At 44.0% G+C, this 24,492-nt stretch overlaps 1 protein-coding gene across 4 annotated transcripts in view; it reads left to right on the forward strand.

The window, feature by feature from the left end:
- The window catches only part of LOC119660330 (very low-density lipoprotein receptor-like), a 492,367-nt gene that overhangs the window by 238,927 nt on the left and 228,948 nt on the right, over positions 1-24,492 (forward strand). The gene's annotated exons all lie outside the window — the stretch shown is intronic.

Consider the following 24,492-nt stretch of genomic DNA (forward strand, 5'->3'; position numbering starts at 1 on the left):
AAGAATTTGCTGCAAGTCTCCCGGAACTGGTATACAAGGAGTACTTGAGACTCCCCAGCGACCCTCCTCTTGACATCAGCTCGGGACTGTTCAAGGACGCAATGCCAAAGCTAAAACCGCCATCACAAACCACCAACCATGCGAAAACCGTGGCTGACGTTCCCAGGAATCTCCTGTATGCACGTCCTAATTAGGATAGACGCTCCTCCGAAGCATCAAGGTCGGGGGCACGACCAAATGGGTCTTCTTTGCTCGACTAAAGCCCTTCGTCCAGCAAGAAAACCGGACCAAGGCGAGAGGCGCGGGACACGTCCGCTTTTACTTGCGGCAGCTGAGTTGAGAGGGCCGTGGGTCTGGTTCCTGGCTGAACGTCCGAACGAAACAACGTATCGAAACAAATGTAATGTTGTAGACCTCCAAAGTTTATGTAGTAGCTGCAGAGTGGAAAGACGTACAACAGATGAACGATAAATTACTATTTCCCTTTGAAGAAAGTTCAAGCCCCCCCCCCCCCTCCTTCTCAGAGCAGACTACTGTGACACATTGGAACTACATCAGAATATACTATTTTCTGGGATATCCAGAGTCCTCCTGACAGCCAAACTCATCTTCATCATCATCATCAACGGCGCAACAATCGGTATCCGGTCTAGGCCTGCCTTAATAAGGAACTCCAGACATCCCATTTTTGCGCCGAGGATAGCCAAACTCGTTAACCAAAGAATATCAAAATACACTTTCGTAGCCCAGGTCCAACTTCAGCTACATCATTGTATTCGGAAACTGTCATGAAAACTAATTCCAAAAGCAATCAATATTGGCGCAATGAAAGCGTGGAGGTTAAAAAACATTTATTCAAGGATTCAATGGGAAAGCGTTCCATCACTGGAAGAAATATAATATATTTTTATGGTCATCCCCCGTTGGAAAAAACGAGAACTGGATTCCTGTAAAACAACTTTGTAAGGCGAACAATTAACATCCATTCAAAAAGTCATGCCTGTCACAGGGTTTGTCCAAATAAAATTCATGAGCCAAACCCAGCGCGAATCTGCTGTCCCATAAAAACGTTCATTAAAACATTTTGCATGTCATGTCCTTAAACAATAACACACTTATGGGAGTCTGAATTTGACAGGAACTTAATAACTTTCCAGTTTGTCGTTGAAATTAATTTCCAAGAACTTCCATCCTCATTATTGTTTGAAAAAGTTCATATTATAGACAATGAATGGATTCCACCCCGGGTGAAAGGATTCGGATGGATTTCTATTTGCCTCCAGGGCGTGCAGGAAGGGGGCATCATTCCTCATTATTTACTGGTTTTCAGTCACTAAAAGTTTGTTGATTGCCTACTGTAATTTAGTTATTGTTCGCTATATTTTGATTCTATAGAAAGGACGTGGGTTGTTTCCGCCGAAAAGTGGGATAAATGTCAGCATTTGCAAAATATATCAATTGTATTGTATACATATATAAGTGATCCGGAATCAATTTAGTATTTAGCATTTCCCCCACATTTTCTGATGATGTTTTGATCCTGTATCAGCTTTCAATGAAAATAATTTCAATTTCAGATGCCAAGAGACAGGACTGTGAAAATAAATATTTGAAGTGTCACTCGTTGCCAAGAGCACACAATGACGTTAAAAGCATTTCAATGAGAACAAATTAACATTTGCGGAGCCCATCCCACGTCGCTTATCACTTATTTAAATTAATAGTTTGCACTCTCAAAAACCTCTTTCGGAATTTTCTCATTAAAATTCCAACTGACTGCAGTGACAACCAACTTCAGTCAACCAGCACAGTTTTTACAAAACGAAACTTTTATTGCAATCCTGGGAATACTCCGCAAAATTCACAAAATAAAAACTAAAGCAGATATCATGTGACAGATACTTGTATATGTATCTTGTTGAAAACATACATTGAGCGTAGAACTGTCGGTTAGTTCTATGGTGTAAAATGGTGGACGTAATAGCATAGGATGCTCCCTTTGGTCCCATTCTCTATGGTCCGTAAGGATGTTGTTTTCTGGTTGAACCGTGCAACTTTTGAAATTTCCATTTCATAGGAAGCCACAAAATTAAAGGATCTACTCATTCTATGCATTTTCGATTGACATGCATATAAGAGTGGGTTTAGGGACCTGCATAGATGCTAATGCGTTCGCTGATGTGAATTTGCAAAATTTAGCTGAAAGTTGTGTTGAATCGTCCTGACAAAGTAGAAATAATGTGCACAGTTTAAAGCTATTAGATCAGAAGAACAGGGTTATTTCGGCCGACGGGTTCAATAGTTGTCTTACCACTTTGCATTTCCGGCATTCGGAAAATTTATCTAAACTGACTCGAAAGGCTTAAATCAATTAGTTTAGACACCATACGGATAGCCGATACGAGCCGCAAAGGATGTAATTAAATGGCGTCGTAAAACGGATTAAGTATATTCCTACACTCCACTTATCCCAAGGCAATAACTACATAATTAACTCCCAGCAGCCTAAGGCTGAAATTAATATTTACAATATTGAGCTCCCCACAAAGCACACAAAGCAACTGCTTTTGGCAAGCAGACCGTCTTCATTACAATTGCTTTTCATGTAAAATAGTAAAGAAACTGGTAATGAGGAGCGATTTACCGTTGAGTTTCCATTGAATCTGTATCTGATGCTCACCGATGTTTTCCTCTCCTAGAAGGAAGTCCATACTGCACACATTTGTTGATACTCTATTGAGATTCTGTTATATCGTAATATATGGATGCCCTTCACGCCTTGGTGAGGTGTAGCGCATCAGCCACACCTACGCGCATTCGTTTGCGGTTACCTCAAATGCTCTTCTGCACCCCCCACAGTCATCTTGGGAGAGTGGATTCCATTGCTTGGCGTAGCCCGCAATGCAACAAAGAAATACCCACTGACGTCAATGCTGCCTGGCTATCACTACAGATTGCGACACTCCTGCCGTTAAACCCAGCTTGCCACCCTTAGAATCGCATATACTTGCGCTTCAAAAACCGTTACGTATTGTGCCAAAGGAAAAGCCCACTTCTCGTTTCTATTGGAGAGGTAGATTCCGACTCCAGAGTCCGGTTCTGTTTTTGAGCCATAGGTATAGAAGACCATAGGTATAGAAGACGTATAATGATAGCTATGTATATCCACATTACCACATGAGGCCTGAGTGCCCATGTCGAGGCGAAGGTCCGTCTGGACAGCCCATAAGCTGTTAGAGTTCGTTTCAACTTTCCCTCTACATGTTTGCTCCAAAGAAACTTTTTATCTAGAGTGACTCCCAGATATTTCTCTTCTTCGGTGAGTTGAAGGATTGTACCCTTCATCTCTGGGAGGCAAAGTCCATTCCGTTTTCTCTTTTTTGTAAATAATACCAATGTGGTTTCACTTGGATCAGCTGAAAGTCCACGACTGAGGCACCAATTGTCTATCAGATCAACGGCACGTTGTATATTTCTACACACCGTTCCAAGATCCTGATCAACAGCCAGCACAGGCACGTCATCAGCATAAGCTTGAGTAGTGAGTCGATCAGCATACTTCACAGAAGCAGCGACAACACACCTCCTTGGGGGCAGCATTTCGTTGCTTCTGGTGTTAGGTAGCGATTGACACCCGCATCAGCACACAGTAGTCGCTACGCTAGAAAAGCACAGAACCACTTACTTACAGTTTCATCAATACCATGCGTTGTGGCGGCATCACACGGTTTTTGGAAAGTCACACAGTCAAACGCCCCTTTAATATCCACGAAAACCTCAATCGTGTACTCACCCTTCAGAATTGCATCCTCTATCATTGCAACCAAAGAATGAAGGGCGGACTCACAGGACTTTCCACGCTGGTACTCTTACTGGTTTTCATTAAGTGGATGCAACCTAAACGCTTCCCCACGAATGTGACGCTCATCCAGTCTCTACAAATTTTTCAGCAAGAATGAAGTCAAGCTGATCTGTTTGAAGTTCTTTGAATTATAATAGTCATCTTTTCCAATTCTGGGCATGAAGAGCCAAGAGGTAGGCGCATAGCTCTAGGTGCTCCATAGTTTCCTTTAGCATTCTTAGATAAATACCATCCATGCCAGGTACTTTGAAGTGTTCGGAGGACAGTATGGCAGCTCTCACTTTTTCATACGTAATAACCGCTTTTGTAGTGTTCCAGTTCATCTTGCAACACATGCGTGTTAGAGGGGTTGTAAGAACCGTCAACTGGTGTACTTCCTGGAGAGTCTGTACTGATTTCAGTCTGGACCTCGTGAAAAAATCATCGGGTTTTCTAAGAGAGTTCAACTTGGTCGATTCATCCCTGGACAGTCTTCAAATCTCTTTTTCGCCTTGCGGTTCCTCACAGTACGCTCTAAAGGAACTGAGTGTAACTACGCGGTGTTTCTAGCGATTATTTATTTGAAATAATAAAACTTGCTTTTTCCTATTCCCTAGTGTTGACTTTTATTTTGCAAATACCGATATTTCGGGAACCACCTATTCCTTTCATCTGCTAACAAGTCCTTCATGCACTGATGAAGGGAAAAAGTGGTTCCCGAAATATCGGTCTTTGCAAAATAAAAGTCAACACTAGCGAATAAGAAAAACAAGTTTTATTATTTCAAATCGTTTGGAACATTCAACAAGGCTCCTATATTCTCGCTGTGAGTTCCAGAAGTTTAATCAGTCTTCGTTCTTATTGCTTTTACAAGCATGGTTCAAAAGTCGCCTGGTTGATTTCCTGAGCTTTTCCAGTTCCCGTTTCCACCAAGGAACCGTTTTACCGCTTTGGCCCGGTTCCACCAAGGAACTGTTTTACCATTTTAGCCTCGGGAAATAGGACAAGCTTCTTCATAGTACTTGAAAAGTGTGCAATTCAGAGCTTCCAATTCATCTTCAAAGACCAAAGGAGGGAGGAAACTGCACTTTATTTTCGAGAAGTTTCTTGAATTGTGTCCAATCCGTTTTTTTCAGGTTCCATCTTTGGATTATAGACTGTTCGCCCGCCATAGTCAGATTAAATTCTAACTATCGATAATCTGAGAGTGAGACTTCGTCTAGCACCCGCCCGTGTGCAATCAACACTAACCCTTTTGAAGTACAGATTGTTAAGTCAATTACTTCGCTTCTTCTCAGTCTCATGAACTCAAGAACGCACCTTACATTTGCAGCCAGGAGACCAGCTGAAATCAGATAGCTTCTCTCCTCTGGGATTATATTTGCTTCTGCCCCATCAACTATGCTGAGCCTTTGCATTACAACCTATTAAGCGATCGGGATCACTTGATTTTGCAGACACTAGCTAATCCCTTAGTTCTTGTGTCGGTGGATGTTTTTCCTCTCGCCATTAATCTGGTATTCTACGATGACCGTAACTAAGTCCTGGGAACAGAACTGTCTCAGCATGGTTGCATCTAACCGTCTTAACATCAGGACACAAGCTCTCGTTCTTATGGATCTTTGATCGTAGAAGATCTTAGCCCCCTTTACTGATCCAAGGCCGCAGATTCTATTAAATCAAATCCGTGACTCTTGCATCAGAAAAATGTGGGGGCAGTCCTGCAGCTTTATCAGCCTCACTGCCAGCAGATAAGAGGAGGCTTTGGCATGCTGCAGATTAATTTGGCCAATCTTTGTTTTTCTGACATAAACTTAGTCTAATATGTAACGGGAGAAGCGTATACCGTGGTCCACGTGTGCCGGGGTTTCCCCCACACCGTACCGCCAGAGACTCGATCCCTTCGTGTTTGGTTTTTCTGGGAATAACCGCACTTGGAGGTACAGAAGTTCCCATGTCCTCATTCTGAAAAATCTCATTTCATCCCGCAGAGTATTCGTCTGTTTTTCACTTAACGCCTTGGCTGGTTTGCGGAGTCCGGTTTGCATAGATTTGATCACTCGTTCACGTCTCTGGCTTCCCTTTATTCCGCCTGCTCCATAAATGGTGTGGGAGAGTTACTGGTAGCATTCACTCTGTAGTCCCTTCACTAATGACAACCCCCATACGGGGTTTTCTACATATACTACCCTCCGCCTGCAGCTCCATTGTGGGGGAGCGCATCGAAAATGCTGTAGTTTGCTCTATATTGTGTGAGTCGAAAACCATCCATCTACCAAAATGGAAAACCTTGGTTATTTAATCTTGATCTCGTTCCAGGCTCCAGCATTTTTTCCACTGGGATTTCCAAAGGATGGTAAATTGTCCCTTTGACATTTTGCCATCCTTGAAGGAAACTCCCACGGCAGCAGTCAGAAACGAGGCTGCAGCTTATGTCCTCTTTCTTCCCGTCTTCGTGTCCGTATTCCCAAGAGATTTCTCGCTGATTTTATCACCTCCCGGCACACCGGTCCTAATTCCCGCGGCACCCGCAGATGTAGGCCCTGGTGCGCAGGACAATAAAGTGTTGTCCACCACAGATGTGCTAATCTTACGCCTTACCACATTATCGCTGACAGAAGAGTTTGGTGCGTCCAAGTTGGGTCTCTCCGGGATTTCCAGTTTTTCTTCACCTTCCGTCGAAGATTTTGGTTCATTGCGTTTGATTTCTCTGCACTTTATCGCACCCAATGGTACAGCCATGTCCATGTCTTCATTCCCAAGGTGTTTCATCTTCCTTCGCAATGCCTTCTTCTGTCGCCGACTTGGGACCTTCCCAGGTTCATGGTGTCCGGGGAGGTTGGGTTCATTTCCACATACCGGCATTAAATCAGTATCTTCCACGTCACCAGCTCCCCTTCTTGCGCTCCTCCCAATAAAGGTGAAGGAGGAGTTTCTAATAGGCATGATTCAGTTCCCTTCTGCCGAGTCTTTCTCTTCCGCTTGCGGGTAGATTTAGGCTGTAGTACCACGGACGGGCCGGCCATGGTCGGATTTCCAGTTTCTCCCAACTTGCGAGTTTCCGTATTTCTCTTTCTGACTGGCTTCGGCGTAACCACTAAATGCAAGTTTCCCATTGCTTTCTACAGTTTTCTCCGGAGGGTGAGAAGAATGTGGTCAGGCCTCCAAGATCCGCGCCTCGGCCGCGATATGATTGCTTATGATCACGGGTGGATTCGAAGTCTGTGCCTTCTTACCAAATCTAGGTTTCCATATTCATATTTGGGCACCCTTAGTGTAGTAGTAAACTACTATCACGAGGTGGTATCCGAGGGGGAGTTAGAACTACGTGCAGAACAATTAAAATTGAGTTGGAATCTTGTCAGAAAGCCCTGTAATGTGAGAAGCATATAAGCCATATTATACAGCGACCGTGCACAAAAGTTCTACCAGCAATTGCAGTCCTTCCAATATAAATTTAATAGACTGAAGACTAAGGAAAGAAACCGGGCAAAACGAACCGGGGACTGGCGGAGGTATAAAAATGCACTGACTGCGTATAGCAACGCCATCAGGGAAGCGAAACGGAACAGCTTTATGGAATTCTGTGAAGGGATTGAACAGATCACAGAAGCAACCAGGCTGTAGCCAAAGTCAGGGGAATATCTTCTGTCTGCTTGAAAAAGGAAGATGGGACATTCACCGAGAATGAGGAGGACAGGGTACACCTGCTTGTCACAACTCATTTCCCGGGGTCCTACCCCTCGGCGACAGGCGACAATAATCTGCCTGACACCCCAACAACGAATAAAAGGGGAAGGAAAGAGAGCTGGAAACTAGCAAAAGAGGTATGCTCAGAAGCTAGGCTAAGATGGGCAGTGGGAACTTTTCAACCAATGAAATCTCCCGGAGCAGATGGCATTTTCCCTGCACTTATCCAGAGAGGCCTAGGAATTATCTTAGAGTCGCTTCTGAGGGTGGTAAGGGGGAGCATAGCACTGGGTTACATACCAAGGGCATGGAGACGGGCAAAAGTGGTCTTTATTCCGAAGGCGGGTAAAAAGGATCCTTTTCACCCTAAATCTTTCAGACCAATCTGCCTAACATCGTTCGTACTCAAAACGGTGGAGAAGGTCATAGACAACTATATTAGAACTAACGTCAACTGAAACTGCTCTGTATCAGCTGACAGAGGTACTATGGGATGCTATAGAAACAAAAGAAATTGCACTATGCGCGTCTCTGGATATCGGAAGAGCATTCGACAACACATCGCACACAGAGATACAGGATGCCCTGAGCCGCAAAGGAGTGGGAAACACCCTGTAGGGGCAAATATGAAGATACCCTATGTGATAGAATCCAAACTGGATTAAGGGTTACTAGTGCCTGGTGCAGGAAGGTGGGACTGCGGATCAACACAACCAAAACCACCATAGTACCATTCACTAGGAGGCGTAAGCTGAATCACCTGAAAGCCATAACATTACATGATATGGAGGTGAAACGAGAAACAGAGGTCAAATATTTGGGAATCACGCTAGACCAAAAATTACTCTGGAAGACACATGTCGGAAACACTTGTCGAAAAGCCACGAGGGCTCTGATGACTTGCAGATCCATAGCAGGAAAAAAATGGGGTTGCAGCCCGAAGATACTACTTTGCATATATACTGCAATAGTAAGGCCAATGATTACCTATGGAGCGGTAATCTGGGCAGAAAGAACCCAACTCAGCACACAAGCCAGGGAATTACATAAGCTCCAAAGGCTGGCTTGCATGTGTATCAGTGGGGCAATGAGGACATGCCCAACGGCATCCCTGGAGGTCCTTCTGGGATTAACCCCTCTCCATCTGCACATACAGATGCAGGCAAGGAGATCAATATTCAGGATGGCCGGTAGTATGAGTGAGGCGGGGAGCTGCCTAAATCGAAGGAAGATTGATATCCTTTCTAGGCGGTATCCCGAATTACTGATACCGAGGGACAACATGACAACGAGGTTTCACTTCGATAAGAAGTTTGAAACACGTTGGAGTAACAAGGCAAACTGGGAAAGCGTGGGTGCGACATACGGCTTAAACCAGCAACTGATTACTTGGTACCCTGACGGATCCCTCACAGCAGAGGGAGCGGGTGCCGGTGTCATTGGTCCAAGGAAAATGTACTTTGAGCCAATGGGCAGGTACACTAGCATATTCCAGGCGGAAATTTACGCCATAGACAAATGTGCCTCCTTTAATCTGCAAAGGAACTACAGGGGGCAGAACATAGCTATTCTCACCGATAGCCAGGCAGCGATCAAGGCACTTAGGTCAAACCAGGTGAACTCTAAACTGGTATGGGAATGCCTTGAGAGACTGAATACACTCGGTTCGTCCAACAAGGTCTGAATACTTTGGGTTCCAGCCCATGCTGGGTTGGAAGGCAATGAGGCAGCAGATGAACTAGCCAAGAAGGGAGCAGGGATGCCTTTACACGGGCCAGAACCCTTCTGTGGAATCGGAAACGGTTTCATGGCTATGAATCTAAGAAACGAAGAGAAACGGTTGAGGGAACTATATTGGGCGGGCCTACCAGGGATGGAGCAGTCCAGGGTGCTTATTGGGGGATGCGAACCCATGCGCACAAAGGATTGCTTAAACCTCACCAAAAAGAACCTCCGAATCATAGTGGGAATTCTCACTGGTTATTGTCGGCTGAACTATCACCTAGGGAAGCTAGGGATATCTACGGACACTGCCTGCAGGTTCTGTGAGGAGGAGGAAGAAACCTCTATGCACGTCCTGGGACAGTGTCCGGCACTTGTAAAAAGTAGGTCGATACATCTGGGAGAACACTTAATACCAGATGCAAAGCTGAAACTTCTGGAAGTGGGGAACATACTAAAGTTCCTAACGGTTACAGGCCTGCTTGAGATACTATGATCAACAGGTACACTATAACCAGTAAAAGGGGCACAATAGTTCTTGAAGGACGCGGTGCGACTTTCCCTTAACAGAATAATAATAAAGAAAAGAAAGCTAGCGAGAAAGTTATTGAGAAAATCAGCTAAAAAGCATAAAATCCTAGAAAAGTAATTTTCTTTCGCTGGCGAACAAACGAGAAAACATTTCCATTTGAATTTTGTAAGGTTGCCTTTCTTGTAAGCACAATCAAATTTCCCAGAACGAATCCATTTGGTCCTTTACGCTCTCCCAGCCCAAACAATACAAATACCGAATAGCATTGACAACATATTTTCATCGAACTTGGAATCAAGATCTAACTACCGACGGAATACCAGAAGCGACAATAAACATTTCACAAATTTCCATTTCTTCAACATAAAATTCATTTTATTAGAAATGTTCGAAGCCATTCAAATGGTTTCAAAGTAAAAACGAATTCTCGATTGATCGGAAAACAATTCGCTCGAATCAATAAGGACGATTTCCAGCCTCCAGGACCTCCCGGCTCCGGGGAAAATGTTCAGATTTTCCTCTGCTCCTTTTGCGCCTAAATATCGATATCTTTCTTAAATTTGGATAGCATTCATTCATGCTACAATAAGTTCATTTTCAATGGGAATTCTTCAGTAAGCTCAGTCGGGGGGTGTATGCGTGCCTCTGCAGGGAGGCCTTCGCCTAGTGGAAGACGTCGCACGGAATCCCTATTGAATCACGCTTTATACTTTGCAGGCAAAACTTAATTTTTAATTTCGTCCAAAAAGAAATTCAGCAGAAAAGTATTCAGAAAGTTTGAAAAGCTTTTGAATTGTAAGTGGGTTCCATGCCGGAGATAAGTCGAGCTAATGTCTCAAGTTTTCAGAAAGTGGGCTCCGCCATGGGGGAAACTTTTCGATTATTGGTGTGTCGTTGATTTCGGAGCCGATTAACTAAAGTCGACATTGATTGAATTTTGCTTCTAATGAAAGATTTAATCCGCACGTAATATGCATATGCGAAGCCTGATCAAGACTACATAGGTTCTAGCTTCTGGCCTTTGTGGCTTTTCTACGTTTGGTACTATGCAGTTCCTCCTATGTACAACCATCACAATACCTTCACAATGCCTAACTTAGCTATTGAACGAAACTTGCAGTCCTTCGTTACGCTTCACGTCTCCTGAAATACCTGAAGCACGACTCGCACAAGGAAGGATTTTCCCGACACACAAGTACATACTAAGCTCCAGAATATTGAAGGAAATACTCCTCGCATTATTAATGGCAAGTCACAATGAAGGCCAAGTACATGTCGCCTGTTGGCATTCTGCTGACATCAAATATTGGCAATTGTTGATAGGATTTAACATCCTTCCTTCTCATGAGTCGTTCCGAAACGTTTCCTTCAATCAATGCGTAATGAAGTGGAAAAATCTTGCCAATAGAGCCTATTCAATGTGCGCCATTCTATTATATTTTTGCTGCGTAGTGTACGGTGATGGGGCTTACGGAGAGCTACGTAAAGCGAGTTGTTATCAATAATGCAAAGAAACTTTAAGTATTGAAAGACGCTGGAATATATGCAATGAACCGTTGACTTGATAGTGATCAAGTTTTAACTTCTTCAATATCATAAAGGTCCCCTAGACTTCTTAGAAACACTGTACGTTTTCATAACCGGAATGGAGACTAACATGCTACATTTTTCAACCCTTTCGTATATTCGTGTGCCTGCTAGATTTTTCTTTTACAAATGAATCTTTTCAAATAGGCGTTTGTAGTATAAGAAATGGCTTTTTCTAAAAAATTAGCTTTGATTCATCAATTTCCCTTGGACTTCATCTGCCCAACTATATCAACAGAGCACATATCTTCTTAGCATGTAATCTGAGAAAAATTAATTTGGGAACTATTCTTTGTTTTGACTTGGCATCTTCTCTTGCTGTGAAGTACCGCCCCATTTCTCTTCTCTCCACTTGCTCCAAAATCCTGGAAAGATACGTCAACGACTGGTTGACCGCGCACTTCGGCCACCTCATTATCAAAGAGCAGCATGTTTTCGTGAAACATAGATTTGCGACTTCAAATCTTCTGGTCTTTACCAACTTTGTTGCGAAATGCTTTAATTCACGAAAGGAGATACATGCTATTTATACAGATTTCTCCAATGCCTTTGATACCGTTGACCATAACATTCTCATCTCTAAACTTTCATTACTAGACTTCCCTCCCTCAGTCATATCCTGGCTTTCCTCCTATCTATCATGCCATTCCTGCAAACTTTCTTTTCATGGTTACTCATCTCGTTCCTTCTCTCCTTCCTCTGTTGTTCCCCAAGGCTCTATATTTGGCCCGCTACTATTTCTGTTTTTTTGTCAATGACCTCGCCTCCCTCCTCATCTGCTCGGATTTGCTTTACGCAGACGACCTTAAATCATTTGCCTCTGTTTCGTCTTTGTTGGACTGTGCTCTCTTACAGTCCAACCTTGATAATTTAGTCCACTGGTGTTCGGTCTACCAGCTAACACTGAATGTCAACAAATGTCACTGGATGTGCTATTCACTTAACCCGTCCCCAACATCTTTTCCTATTCTCTCACTGGACAACCCCTTTCACTACTGATCTCGTCCAAAGACCTGGGTGTAATATTCGACAACAAACTTTGTTTCAATTCCTACTTCGTTGACATCATCAATAAAGCTTCCAAAATGTTTGGTTTTATCCTACGTTCCTCCTCCGACTTTACCTCAATTTAGCCCTCCTTAACACTCTTCTATTCCCTCGTCAAAAACATCATTGAATATTGCTGTGCAGTCTGGTCCCCCTTCCGCATTCATGACTACCGCGCTCTTGAAGTTGTGCAACGCAAATTCACCCGGACCCTCTTTTACAAAAAGAACCTTCCAGGGATTGATTATCCGTCACGACTCCGCACCCTCAATCTCCCCTTCCTGCAGCAACGCCATATCTTCCTTGATATCTGCACTCTTTTCAAACTCTGCTATTGTCCGATGGACTGCTCCGCCAATTCGGATATTACTTTCCGTACCGCCTCGTCTCATAACACACGTAGTGCGGACATTTTTGATGTACCGCTTCTTCCTTTTGCAAGTGCTTGTTGCACTTTCAATTCTGGCACGCGATGTACTGTCTCGCTCAAGAGTCCTTGCTCATGGACGGCCAGAAGTATTTACCAGTTCGTCGAGCTGACGCTTTGGTCCGCGTAAAATACTTTCTTGTGAAAATCGGCCAGAAAGAATGGTCTAGGTCTCTTGTCTGAGGTCTTGCAGAGTACGTAGGAATTCGAGCCGAATATAGGAAACTCCTTGAACTTGTATTTGGAGTTTGCCTTCAGGCTCTGAAGCTTTGCGTCGTGTTTCTGCGGCTCGGCGATTGTCTTATAATCGAACACGGCGGGGACTGTGACCTCCGACATTCGGAACAAAGCGTCTGCAACGACGTTGTCTTTTCCATACACATGCTGGATGTCGGAAGCAAATTGGCTGATGAAGTTCAGTTGGCGAAGAGACGATTTATCAGGCTTTTGTTTAAGCGCGAAAGTAGGGGGCTTGTGGCCCGTGAACACTATAAACGATCTACCCCCAAGGAAGCAGCGGAAGTATTCAATTGCAAGGTACGCGGCGAGTAACTCACGATCGTACGCAGTTACGTTGAGCTGTGTTGAGTTATTTCGAAAAGAAGCTAATGGTTGCCAGGTTTAATTCAGCCGTTGTTGAAGAGCGGCGCCTACCTCAGTGTCTGATGCATCGACGAAAACAGCTAGGGGTGCAACTGGCCGAGGAAATGCCAGTAATGTAGCGTCAACACCTGGACGGCCGCAGTAGACCACGATTGAAATTTAATATGGCTCAGAACCCTCACAGATCCTTCACCGTGGCTGACAGGGGAAGTTTTTATCGCCTCAGCCCTTGTCTGCTTCTGGTAATGAATTCCATTAGGGGTAATCATGTGGCCGAGAAATTTCACCTGCTTCTGTAGGAATTTGCACTATTCAACGTTTAGAACAAGTCCAGCCTGAAGGAAAAGTTGAAAAATACACTTAAGATGGTCCAAGTGCTCAGATTCGGAAAAAAGAGGCGACCAAAACATCATCCGTGTAAACGAAACAGAAATTTAAGGTGCGCAGGACAGAGTGGATCAATCTATGAAATGTATGCGCAGCATTGCATAAGCCGAAAGTCATACTGGTGAACGCGAAGAGTCTGAAAAGTGTGCAGATAGTAGCTTTCAGTATATCTTCGAGAGCAACTGGAATTTGGTGATACGCCTTGGCTAGATCCAAGGACGTGAAAATACGGCAGTTTGTCACTGAATACGCAAAATCATGGATGAGTAGAATAAGGTCGCGAATTGTCTGAGCATTCGGACGCTTATAATCTTCGCAAGGTCTCCATGCGCCGTTTGGCTTAGGGACCAAATGGAGTGGAGATAGCCAACAGTTATTGGAAGGTCTGCAAATAATCTGTTTTGAAAAATCGTCACCGTTGGTGCATCCGGTGTTATATCTGTAGGGCTCCTTATTTACGGTGCAAATCGTCGAGGCCGATGTGGATCCCGGCATGCGGCTACCCGAACGCCCTTTTCGGGTCCGCAAGTGTCGCTACGATTGCTTTCAGATCTTCAATTTCCCAATTTGTGTCTTTAAAGACGTCCACGATCACGGGCCTGGGTACATCTCGTGAGTTTATCGGCCGTGGTGGATAACACTTCAAGCGAATCTGAACCACGCAGGCCAAGATGGCGTGAGTGCTCTCCTGGAGCCGCTACAATCAGAGGTACTTCAACAGCTCTGAGCCGACGCTGCCTCATTTCTCGAAGTAGCTGGTTAGAGATACGGTCGGCCTGCGCCAGCTTGTTCAGCTCTTTAACCCGGCGAAACAAACCGGACACTGCCAGAGGTTCGCAACGCGCTCAGGGGAACAAAACGAAAGAGCTTCAGGGAATTCTGTGAAAGAATAAAACAAACCACAGAAGCATCCAGGCTATATAAAGCTATGGCCAAAGGCAAGGCAATCCTTCCTATTTACATGAGAAAGGAAGATGGGACGGATCTATCACTGGACGCCATACCAACGAAAGGAATAGCACTGTGTGCGTTTTTGGACGTCGAAAGAGCACTCTATAACACATCGCACATCGCACACATCACAAGGGAGTGGAAAACATCCTGGCTCTCTGGGTGGGTAGAATGTTAGAGAGTATATAAATGAAGTATCGGCATGTATAAATTCTATTGTTATGAACGCTGCTCTAGGTTGTCTACAAGATAAAGTAGCCGCAGCATGATAATTGGTAAATTCCAAGGGCCACTAATAAATACAGGTCCAAGGCGATGATATACACTAGTAATTGCTGCAAAAAGGGGGCTACGCATAAGCTCAGCCACGGCCAATATAGTACCATTCGCTAGGGAGCGCAGTCTTGATCACCTCAGAGCCATGGATTACATGACATGAAGGTGAAATGAGAACCTACTCTTGAAAACACATGTTGAAAACATATGTCGGAAATCCACGAGGGCTCTGATGACTTTAAGGTCCACAGCAGGGAAGAAATAGAAATGTACCCCGAAAATGCTACATTGGATATACACTGTAATAGTAAGGCCAATGATTACCTACGGGGCGGTATTCTAGGCAGAATGAACAGAACTCAGCAGAAGAGCCAGGGAGTTACACAAACTTTAAAGACTGGCTCGCATATGTATCAGCGGGGTTATGAGAACATGCCCAACGGCATCCCTAGAGATCTCGCTGAGATTGACTTCTCTCCATCATCATCAGAATGGAGTACCGGTTAGACGGGGAACTACCTAAATCGAAAGAAAGTTGATATTCTTTCTGGGAGTCATCCCAAATTATTGACATCAAGAGATGACATGACTACGAGGTTCCACTTCGATTAGAAGTTTGAAACACGTTGAAGCAACAAGACAAACTGTGCTAACGTGACATTGATATGCTTGGTTAAACTAGCAACTAATTACCTGGTACACTAAAGGATTCCTTACGACGAAGTTACCAGGCGCTGGGGTCGTTGGTCCAAGGCAAATGTACTTCGAATCAATGGGTAAACATACCAACATATTTCAAGTGGAAATATACGCCACAAACTGCCACCTGACTCTTCTGTCAGCGGTAATGCGCGCAAGAAGCGTAACACCAACACCTCTGTGGCAGGAAGGAAGTGGATGTATGCGCAAGTTGCAGCCTCAGTTCTGAACGCTGCCGTTTGAGTTTCCTCCAAGGATGGTAAAATGTTTGAGGTATCATCCTCCGGGAATGGCTGTGGAAAAAATGCTGGAACCTGAAACGAAGCCAAGATTTAACAATTAAAGTTTCGCGGGTGCACTGATAAGGCTGCCTTAAAGTGGCTCTCGCAGGTAATCCCGACTTTGAGTTCTGGCAGTCGGCTCAAGTTTACTATTGTGAACACTGAGTTACGCAGGGCAGAACATGTCGAATGTTGGTTACCGGGCCCTCCAAGGAAGACAGAACCCGATCATGAACTCTGGACACTGGAGGGTAAAGTTCATCAATGCCAGGAAGGACAAATATACAAACGTGGAGGGTTTCAGCTTGGTATTCGAACTGGACCAAAAGAATCTAAATGTGCCCAGGGGAAGACACCACTTTTTCCTAGAAAGATTGAAATTCAATCGTATCAGGAAACTGTAGTGCATCATCTCCATTTGTAGAGCGATTAACAAGGATGGTTTCAATATAGAGCAAATTGCAGCATCTTCGGTGCACTCCTCACAATGAGTCTGCGCGTTAATAATAGTGCATACAGCGGTGGGACCCTCGTATGGGGATTCGCACTGGTGAAGGGACTACAGAGAGAATCCTACCTGCTAGTAACTTCTCCTACACCTTTTAGGGAACGGACGGAAGAAAACAGACGAATGCTCTGCGAGATGAGATGAGATTTCCTTTGGATGAGGACATGATACAGCAGCCTCCAAATGTGACTTTCCTCAAAGACATCAAACACAAGAGGATCGAGTCTCTAGTGGTACGGGTTGGGGGATACCCCGTCATACGCGGACCACGGCATACGTTTCTAGCAGCACTCCATTACACTTGAGTTCAATTTAATAGAATCTGTGGCATTGCATTAGTAAAGGGGGCTAGGATCTTCTACGATGAAAGATCTATAAGACCGAGAGCTAGTGTGCTGATGTCAAGACGGTTAGCGGCTACCATGCAGATACAATTCTGTTTCCAGGACTTAGTTACGATCATCGTACAATATCAGATTAATGGTAAGAGAAAAAACATCACAGTTAAGTCCGCTTATTTACTCTATGATTCTTCGCATCCTCAATTGACGCAAGAACTAAGGGATCTGGATCTGCAGAGCCAAGTGGTCTCGAACCGTTAATAGGTTGCGATGCGAATGCAATGCAATCCAAGAGCTGAGAAGCTATTTGATTTCATCACTTCAGCTGATCTCGTGACTGCAAACGTAGGGTTCGCCTCTCGGTTCGTGGGACCGAGAAGAAGTGAAGTAATTGACGTAACAATCTGTACTTCAAAAGTGTTAGAGTTGATTACACGCTGGCGAGTGTTAGACGACTGTCAGATCACCGATACCTAGAATTCAGTGTGACTATTGCTTGCGAACGGTCTGCAATACAAAGACGGAACCATAGGAAAACGGATTGAACAAAGTTCAATAAACTTCATTCAGTTCATTGAACTTTGTCCAATCCGTTTTCGTAGTGTTCCGTCTTTGGCTTTGGAAGATGAATTGGAAACTTTGAACTGCACACTTTTAGAATGCTATGAAGAGGCTTGTCCTATTTCCCGAGGCCGAAGCGGTAAGCGGTGGAATTGGGAACTGCAAAAATTCAGGAAATCTACCAGGTGACTTCTGAACCGTGTTTCCAATGGCAATAAGAACGAACAGTGACTAGAATTCTGGAACTCACAGCATGAATATAAGATGCTCGTTAGGTGTCCGAAACGAAACTCCTTTAGAGCGTACTGTGAGGAACTGGAAAGTGAAAGAGTGACTTCAAGGCTGTGCAGAGTCTTTAAAATAGATGAGTCGGCCAAATCAGACTCTCGTAGAAAACCCAATAGTACTTTCAAGAGCTGCAGATTGGAATCAATAGACTCTTGTGGAAGTACACCACCCGGAAGACCGAGTGAGAGAGGGTGTAGGGGGAGAGTTGACGGTTTTGCAACCTCTTCAACACGCAAGTGCTGCAGGGGAAACTGGGACACTGCGAAAACGGTTATTACCTATGAAAAGATGAGAGCTACCATACTATATTTTGAACATTTCAAAGCACCTGACATGGATGGTATCTATCCAGCGCTGTTAATGGAGGAGCTCTCAGAGCGATTGCTAAGAAATATTTTTCTAGCAAGTCTTGCTTTGGGCTACATGCTTACCTCTTGGCAGAAGGTTAGGGTAGTCTTCATACCCCAGCCTGGGAAAGATAACTATTCTAATCGAAAGAACTTCAGACAGATCAACTTCACCTCATTCTTACTGAAAGGTTTGGCGAGACTGGTTGAATGTCACATTCGTGGGAACGCACTTAGGTCGGTCAGTTAATGAAAACCAACATGCTTACCAGCGTCCTGTAAGTCTGCTCTTCATTCTTTGGTTACAAAGATAGGTGATGCAAATCTGAATAGTGAGTACGCGATGAGGGTGTTCGTGGACATTGAAGGGATATTTGACAAAACCTTTGTGATCCGCCAGAGCGTATGGTGTTGATTATGATCATCATCATCATCATCGGCGCAACAACCGGTATCCGATCTAGACCTGCATTAATAAGGAACTCCAGACACTCCGGTTTTGCGCCGATGTCCACCAATTCGATAGCCCTAAAAACTGTCTGGTGTCCTGACCTACGCCATCGCTCCATCTCAGGCAGGGTCTGCCTCGTCTTCTTTTTCTACCAACTGAAACTTATGCTGTTGATCGGGATCTTGGAAGGGGGTGTAGAAATACACAACATGTAGAGGTGTGCTGTGCAGACGGACCATTGCCTCGACTGGGGAGTCAGGCCTTATGTGGTAATGTGGATATACGTTGCTATCATAAGGCCGATGTTCGCTTATGCACACGTAGTGTGGCGGGTTAAGGTGAAACAAAAAGGTTTTCATCGTAAACTAGCCGCACTGCAAAGAACTATGATCTGGGTATCACCGTTGCCACGAGCCCCACATTCGGCGTAGCTCTAAATGCATTACTCAATTTGTAGCCCCTGGATTCCAGGCATTGCAATGAGAGCAGATCATAGACTAATTTGATTAGATCTATGGGGAAACAACGGATGTAGGGGTACAGAGCATTGGAAGAGCTACTGGGAGTACTGAATCCAGTTCTTACAATGCTTTCTGATTCTCGTGTTCGCGTATATCTGTTTGGCAGAAGATATGAAGTTACCCTGAAGCGTAGAGAGAACTGGGAAGTCCCAGAGGAATGCGTGGCGGGATATACGGAAGTCTTCTACACCGATGGCTCAAAAACAAAAAAATAACAGGGTTCTGAAACCGGAGTCTACCTCTTGAATAAAAACGAGAAGTGGGTTTTTTGGGTTCATGGCTACGACATTGAAAAATGAAGAGAAGGAACGTTACTGGGCGAACTTACCTGGAATGGAACAGTCCAGGGTGCTTGTGGAGGAATACAAACACAAGCGCTCGAAAGATTGTTTAAATCTCCCCAAAAAAGGCCTTCGGATCATAGTGGGAACTGCAGGCTAAACTATCACCTGGGGAAACTGGGGATATCTACGGACACGGTCTGTAGATTCTGTGAGGAGAGTGATGAAATCTCCACATATTTTCTGGTAGAGTGTCCGGCACTTGTGCAAAGCAGGTTCAGACACCTGGAGAATACTTAATACCGGATGCCACGTTGAAACACTTGGAAGTTGGGAACATAGTGAAGTTTCTATCCGTTGTAGGCTTAAACGACATACTATAGTTTATAGGTATACTATAGCCGATAAAAGGGCACAACAGTTCTTTCAGGACCCATATTATTGAATATTATTATTATTATCCACTCAAATATTTTTATGTAATAAATACACAAAACCATTCAGTTTCGGGTTTCTCGACATCTTTAATGCTTTATCAGGAAACTGATAGACCCAAGAGACCGTCAAGACTCGTTCTACCATTTGCACGCAATAAAACACAACCAAGAGTTCAAACCACCTCCTTTTGTGTAAGTGCAATATTAATCTCGTTAATAACACCATGTCGGCACTCACTCGTAATGAATTGTGAAAATCATTCACCCTCCGCAGTTTAATATAAACAAATTGCCTAAGTTATCAATTTATTCCAAGAGCAAACACCCCTGACCCCTGTATTCAAGCGTACGCAAGAAGCGAAAATAAATAAAATTAATTATAGTTATCATTGACACCATCAAACCTTCACCGTTGCTTTCACGCAAGCTTTTTAACTTTCACTTCCTAAATATCTACTAATATTTTGTGAAAAGAAAATTGGGTAGCATAAGACGAACCTTTCTAGGATCCTGAAAATCAAATTTTCATTTTTACCTTCTACTCGGCTCTGAATCTGTGCCTCCACGACCCGAACATCCTTCAGAAGGACCGAACGATAAGAAAAAATTAAATTATGAACAGAAAAGATGTACAAACATCATTAATGGGATTACCTTAGTTGCACCCCAAAGGAACATTTTATTCAAAAGACGGGGCTGGTGTGGAAGAAAGGAAAGGTGAACACGCTCAACAAACGATAACTGGAAGAAAGACTCAAAGTTTACCCTGAGAGCAAGCTGAGTGGATATTGAAGAACGGAGATATAATCTTTGGCTCTTTTTGTAACTTTTGTAGACTTTATCTTTCAGATTTTTTAAAAAAAAATATAAATATAATTTTCCTCTAGTATTTCGGATTGGAGGAGATATAATGGGAAGAAAGGAGCGACGACTTCTTTTGAAAAATGAATGCAAATAACACTTGAACATTCAACAATTTAAAGATGGTAGCGCTTTGGGTTTTGAATTTCCCACGGATGCGTTTTCGTCAAAATGTTGAACGTTCTGGCAAGAGTTACCTCAATCTTTTTTTTTTCAAGGTGGGTTTCCCTGTGCTGAAGGAAACCATTGCCTTTATTGTCTTAATTGAATTCACGAAAAATTTGTCTGTTTTGTTTAGGAAGGAACCAAATTTGCATATTCTGCGAACTCAAAGTAAATTCTTGGTTGCGCTTCGTCAATATCCTTTTTTGGTTCCATTCCGACATGCAGTTCACAATTTGTGTGAAAACTTTCAATTGCAGAATCTCCTTTCAACCGATAATACGCCTACAAAAAACCACTTTACATTGACTACTATGTTCACAAGTCACTCATAATTTATCCCTTTCAGCAGTGGAGCAAAGAGTCCTTTCGTGCAAACGACTGGACGACAGCAAGAGAAAAATAAAAAAAAAATTAATGAAAAGTAAATGCATTCGAGTCTCCCACAAACTTGTTGATTTTCCCCTCACAAAAGAATTGCAAGGAAAACTTCGTTTAAAGGAAAAAGGAAATTTCAATTCAGAATAAATGCCGACGGTGCTTGTGGAGGAGGTTCATGTTTGGGTAGAACTGTTTTTTCCTTAAAGTCTGCTCACAAACCAAATGGCATGTCCGTTTTTTTTTTCAATGTCTTTCAGTTGATTTAAAGAGGAAGTTACTCTCTGATTTGAGCACAACAATGAGAAGTATCCAGACAACGGCAGATTGAGGATTAAAAAGTCCATTCAGATAGCGATTAAAAGTTTGTATTATTTTGGTATTGACTGTCATAGTATTGAAACTGGCACTTTGATTGTTTTAAGAGGAGGAGTTCGTTAATTACTTTCGTGGTAAGCTCGTTAGATAATCCACAAAACTTGCTCTTGCCCTAACTCAAAGCAAATCAATTAAACGGTTGAGTGATGCCCAGGGGTAGCTTCGTTAGTTCGAAGTGCTTAAGCTCTCTTTAAGCCAGTTTGAATTACTTTAGCATTAATTGGAGTTTCGTAAAATGGAATGAACTTGAAGTTATTGGAAGGTTTTGTAGACCTTTGACTTTTGGGACAAATTGCGTGTTTTGGACGGGCAAACAATTATTCATCATCATCATCAACGGCGCAACAGTCGGTATCCGGTCTAGGCCTGCCTTAATAAGGAACTGCAGACACTCCGGTTTTGAGCCGACGTCCACCAATTCGATATCCCTAGAAGCTGTCTGGCGTCCTGACTTAGGACATCGCTCCATCTCAGGCAGGGTCTGCCTCGTCTTCTTTTTCTACCATAGATATTGCCCTTATAGACTTTCTGCACTGGATTATCCTCATCCACACGGATTAAGTGAACCGCCCACCGCAACCTGTTGAGCTGGATTTTATCCACAACCAGACGGTCGTGGTATCGCTCAAAGATTTCGTCGTTATGTAGGCTATGGAGTCGTCCATCCACATGTAGGTGGCCAAAAATTCTTCTGAGGATTTTTCTCTCGAACGCAGTCAATAGTTCGCAATTTTTCTTGCTAAGAACCCAAGTGACCGAGGAATACATGAGGACTGGGAAATCATAGCCTTGTATAGTAAGAGCTTTGACCCTATGGTGAGAGGTTTCGAGCGAAACAGTTTTTGTAAGCTGAAATAGGCTCTGTTGGCCAGGCCAGTAATTTGGTGCTGACGTTTCCACCATATACTTTATCTTGCTTTCATTGATGTGCACTCCAAGATCTCGCGCCGCCTGCTCGATCTGGATGAAGGCAGTTTGTACATCCCGGGTGGTTCCTCCAATGATGTTGATATCGTCAGCATAGGCCAATAATTGGGTGGACTGAAAGAGGGTCCTACATCCTGCATTTACATCAGCATAATGGACCACTTCCTCCAGGGCCAGGTTCGAGAGGACGCACGATAGGCCATTCCCTTTTCGTAGACCGTTGTTGATATCGAATGGTCTTGAGAGTGATTCTGCTGCCTTTATCTGGCCTCGCACATTGGTCAGGGTCAGCCTTGTCAGTCTTATTAATTTCGTCGGGATACGAATTCCCTCATGGCCGTGTACAGTTTTACCCTGGCTATGCTATCATAGGCGGCTTTAAAGTCGATGAACAGGTGGTGCAACTGTTGTCCATATTCGAACAGTTTTTCCATCGCTCTTTGCTATGGGCTAATGATGTTCTGGGCGTATGGGGCTATCCGACCTAGCAAGATAGTGGAGAATATCTTATAAATGGTACTCAGCAATGTGATACCTCTATAATTGCTGCACTGTGTGATATCTCCCTTTTTATGTATGAGACAAATAATGAATCGTTGTCAATCGTCAGGCATTGATTCGCTGTCCCATACCTTGAGCACCAGTTGATGAACCACTTGGTGTAACTGGTCGCCTCCATATTTAACCAATTCGGCTGTAATTCGATCGGCTCCTGGCGACTTATGATTTTTTAGCCGATGAATTGCACGGACTGTTTCTCCTAAACTTGGTGGTGGCAGTATTTGTCCGTCGTCTTCAGTTGGTGGGACCTCCAACTCGCCGATGTTCTGGTTGTTCAGTAGCTCATCAAAGTACTCAACCCATCGCTCCAATATGCCCATTCTGTCGGAAATCAGATTTCCCTCTTTGTCTCGGCAGGATGAGCATCGAGGTGTATAAGGCTTCATCCTGCTGACTTGTTGGTAAAACTTGCGCCCCTGCTCCCTGTACTTTTCTAGTTCACAGACTTGTTGGTTTTCTCAGGCTTCATTTTTCCGTCTGTGAAGTCGCTTCTCCGCTCGACGGAGCTCGTGATAAGTCTCTGCGCGTGCCCGCGTTCTTTGAGAATGCAACATTACTCGGTATGCGGCATTCTTCCGTTTCGTTGCTAGCTTACATTCATCGTCAAACCAGCCGTTCCGACTCCTTTTGCGGCTGGGGCCAAGTATGTTTGTGGCCGTATCCATGATAACGTTCTTCAGGTGATTGTGAAGATCATTTGTTGATGCTTCATCTCCAGGTCCTCTGTTCTGCGGTTATTGTGGCATCCATTTCCCTCTTATAGGTGTCGCGGAGGGTCGTGTTGTGGATGGCTTCAGTGTTCACTCTCACCTGATTGTCAGAGGGGATTCTAGGTGGTATTGTTATTCGAGCTCGGAGCACCATGCCAACGAGATAGTGATCCGAGTCTATATTGGCCCCCCTATATGTTCTGACATTCATCAAGGCTGAGAGGTGGCGGCGTTCGATCAACACGTGGTCAATTTGGTTGAAAGTGGTCCCGTCTGGAGAGGCCCACGTATGTTTGTGCACCGCTTTCCGCGCAAACCAGGTACTTCCAATAACCATTTCGTGTGACCCTGCTAATTGAATAGTCCGCAGTCCGTTATCATTTGTTTTTTCGTGTAAGCTATGGGAGCCAACGTATCGGCTGAATACGGGCTCCTTCCCTACTTGGCTGTTAAAATCCCCAAGTATGATTTTGATATCATATCTGGACAGGCTTCGAGGGCTCGTTTTACTGCCTCGTAGAAGGTATCCTTCTCCGACTCTGCAGTCTCTTCTGTAGGGGCGTGAACGTTTATGAGGCTTATATTTCTAAACTTGCCTCGCAAGCGCAGAGTGCATAGCCGTTCGCTTATGTTTTCAAAGCCGATAACAGCAGGTTTAATTTTTTGGCTGACTAAGAAACCTACTCCGAGCACCTGGTTTACTGGATGACCGCTATAATATATGGTGTAGTGGTTCT

This window comes from Hermetia illucens, chromosome 6, assembly GCF_905115235.1.
Source record: "Hermetia illucens chromosome 6, iHerIll2.2.curated.20191125, whole genome shotgun sequence".
Lineage (NCBI taxonomy): Eukaryota > Metazoa > Arthropoda > Insecta > Diptera > Stratiomyidae > Hermetia > Hermetia illucens.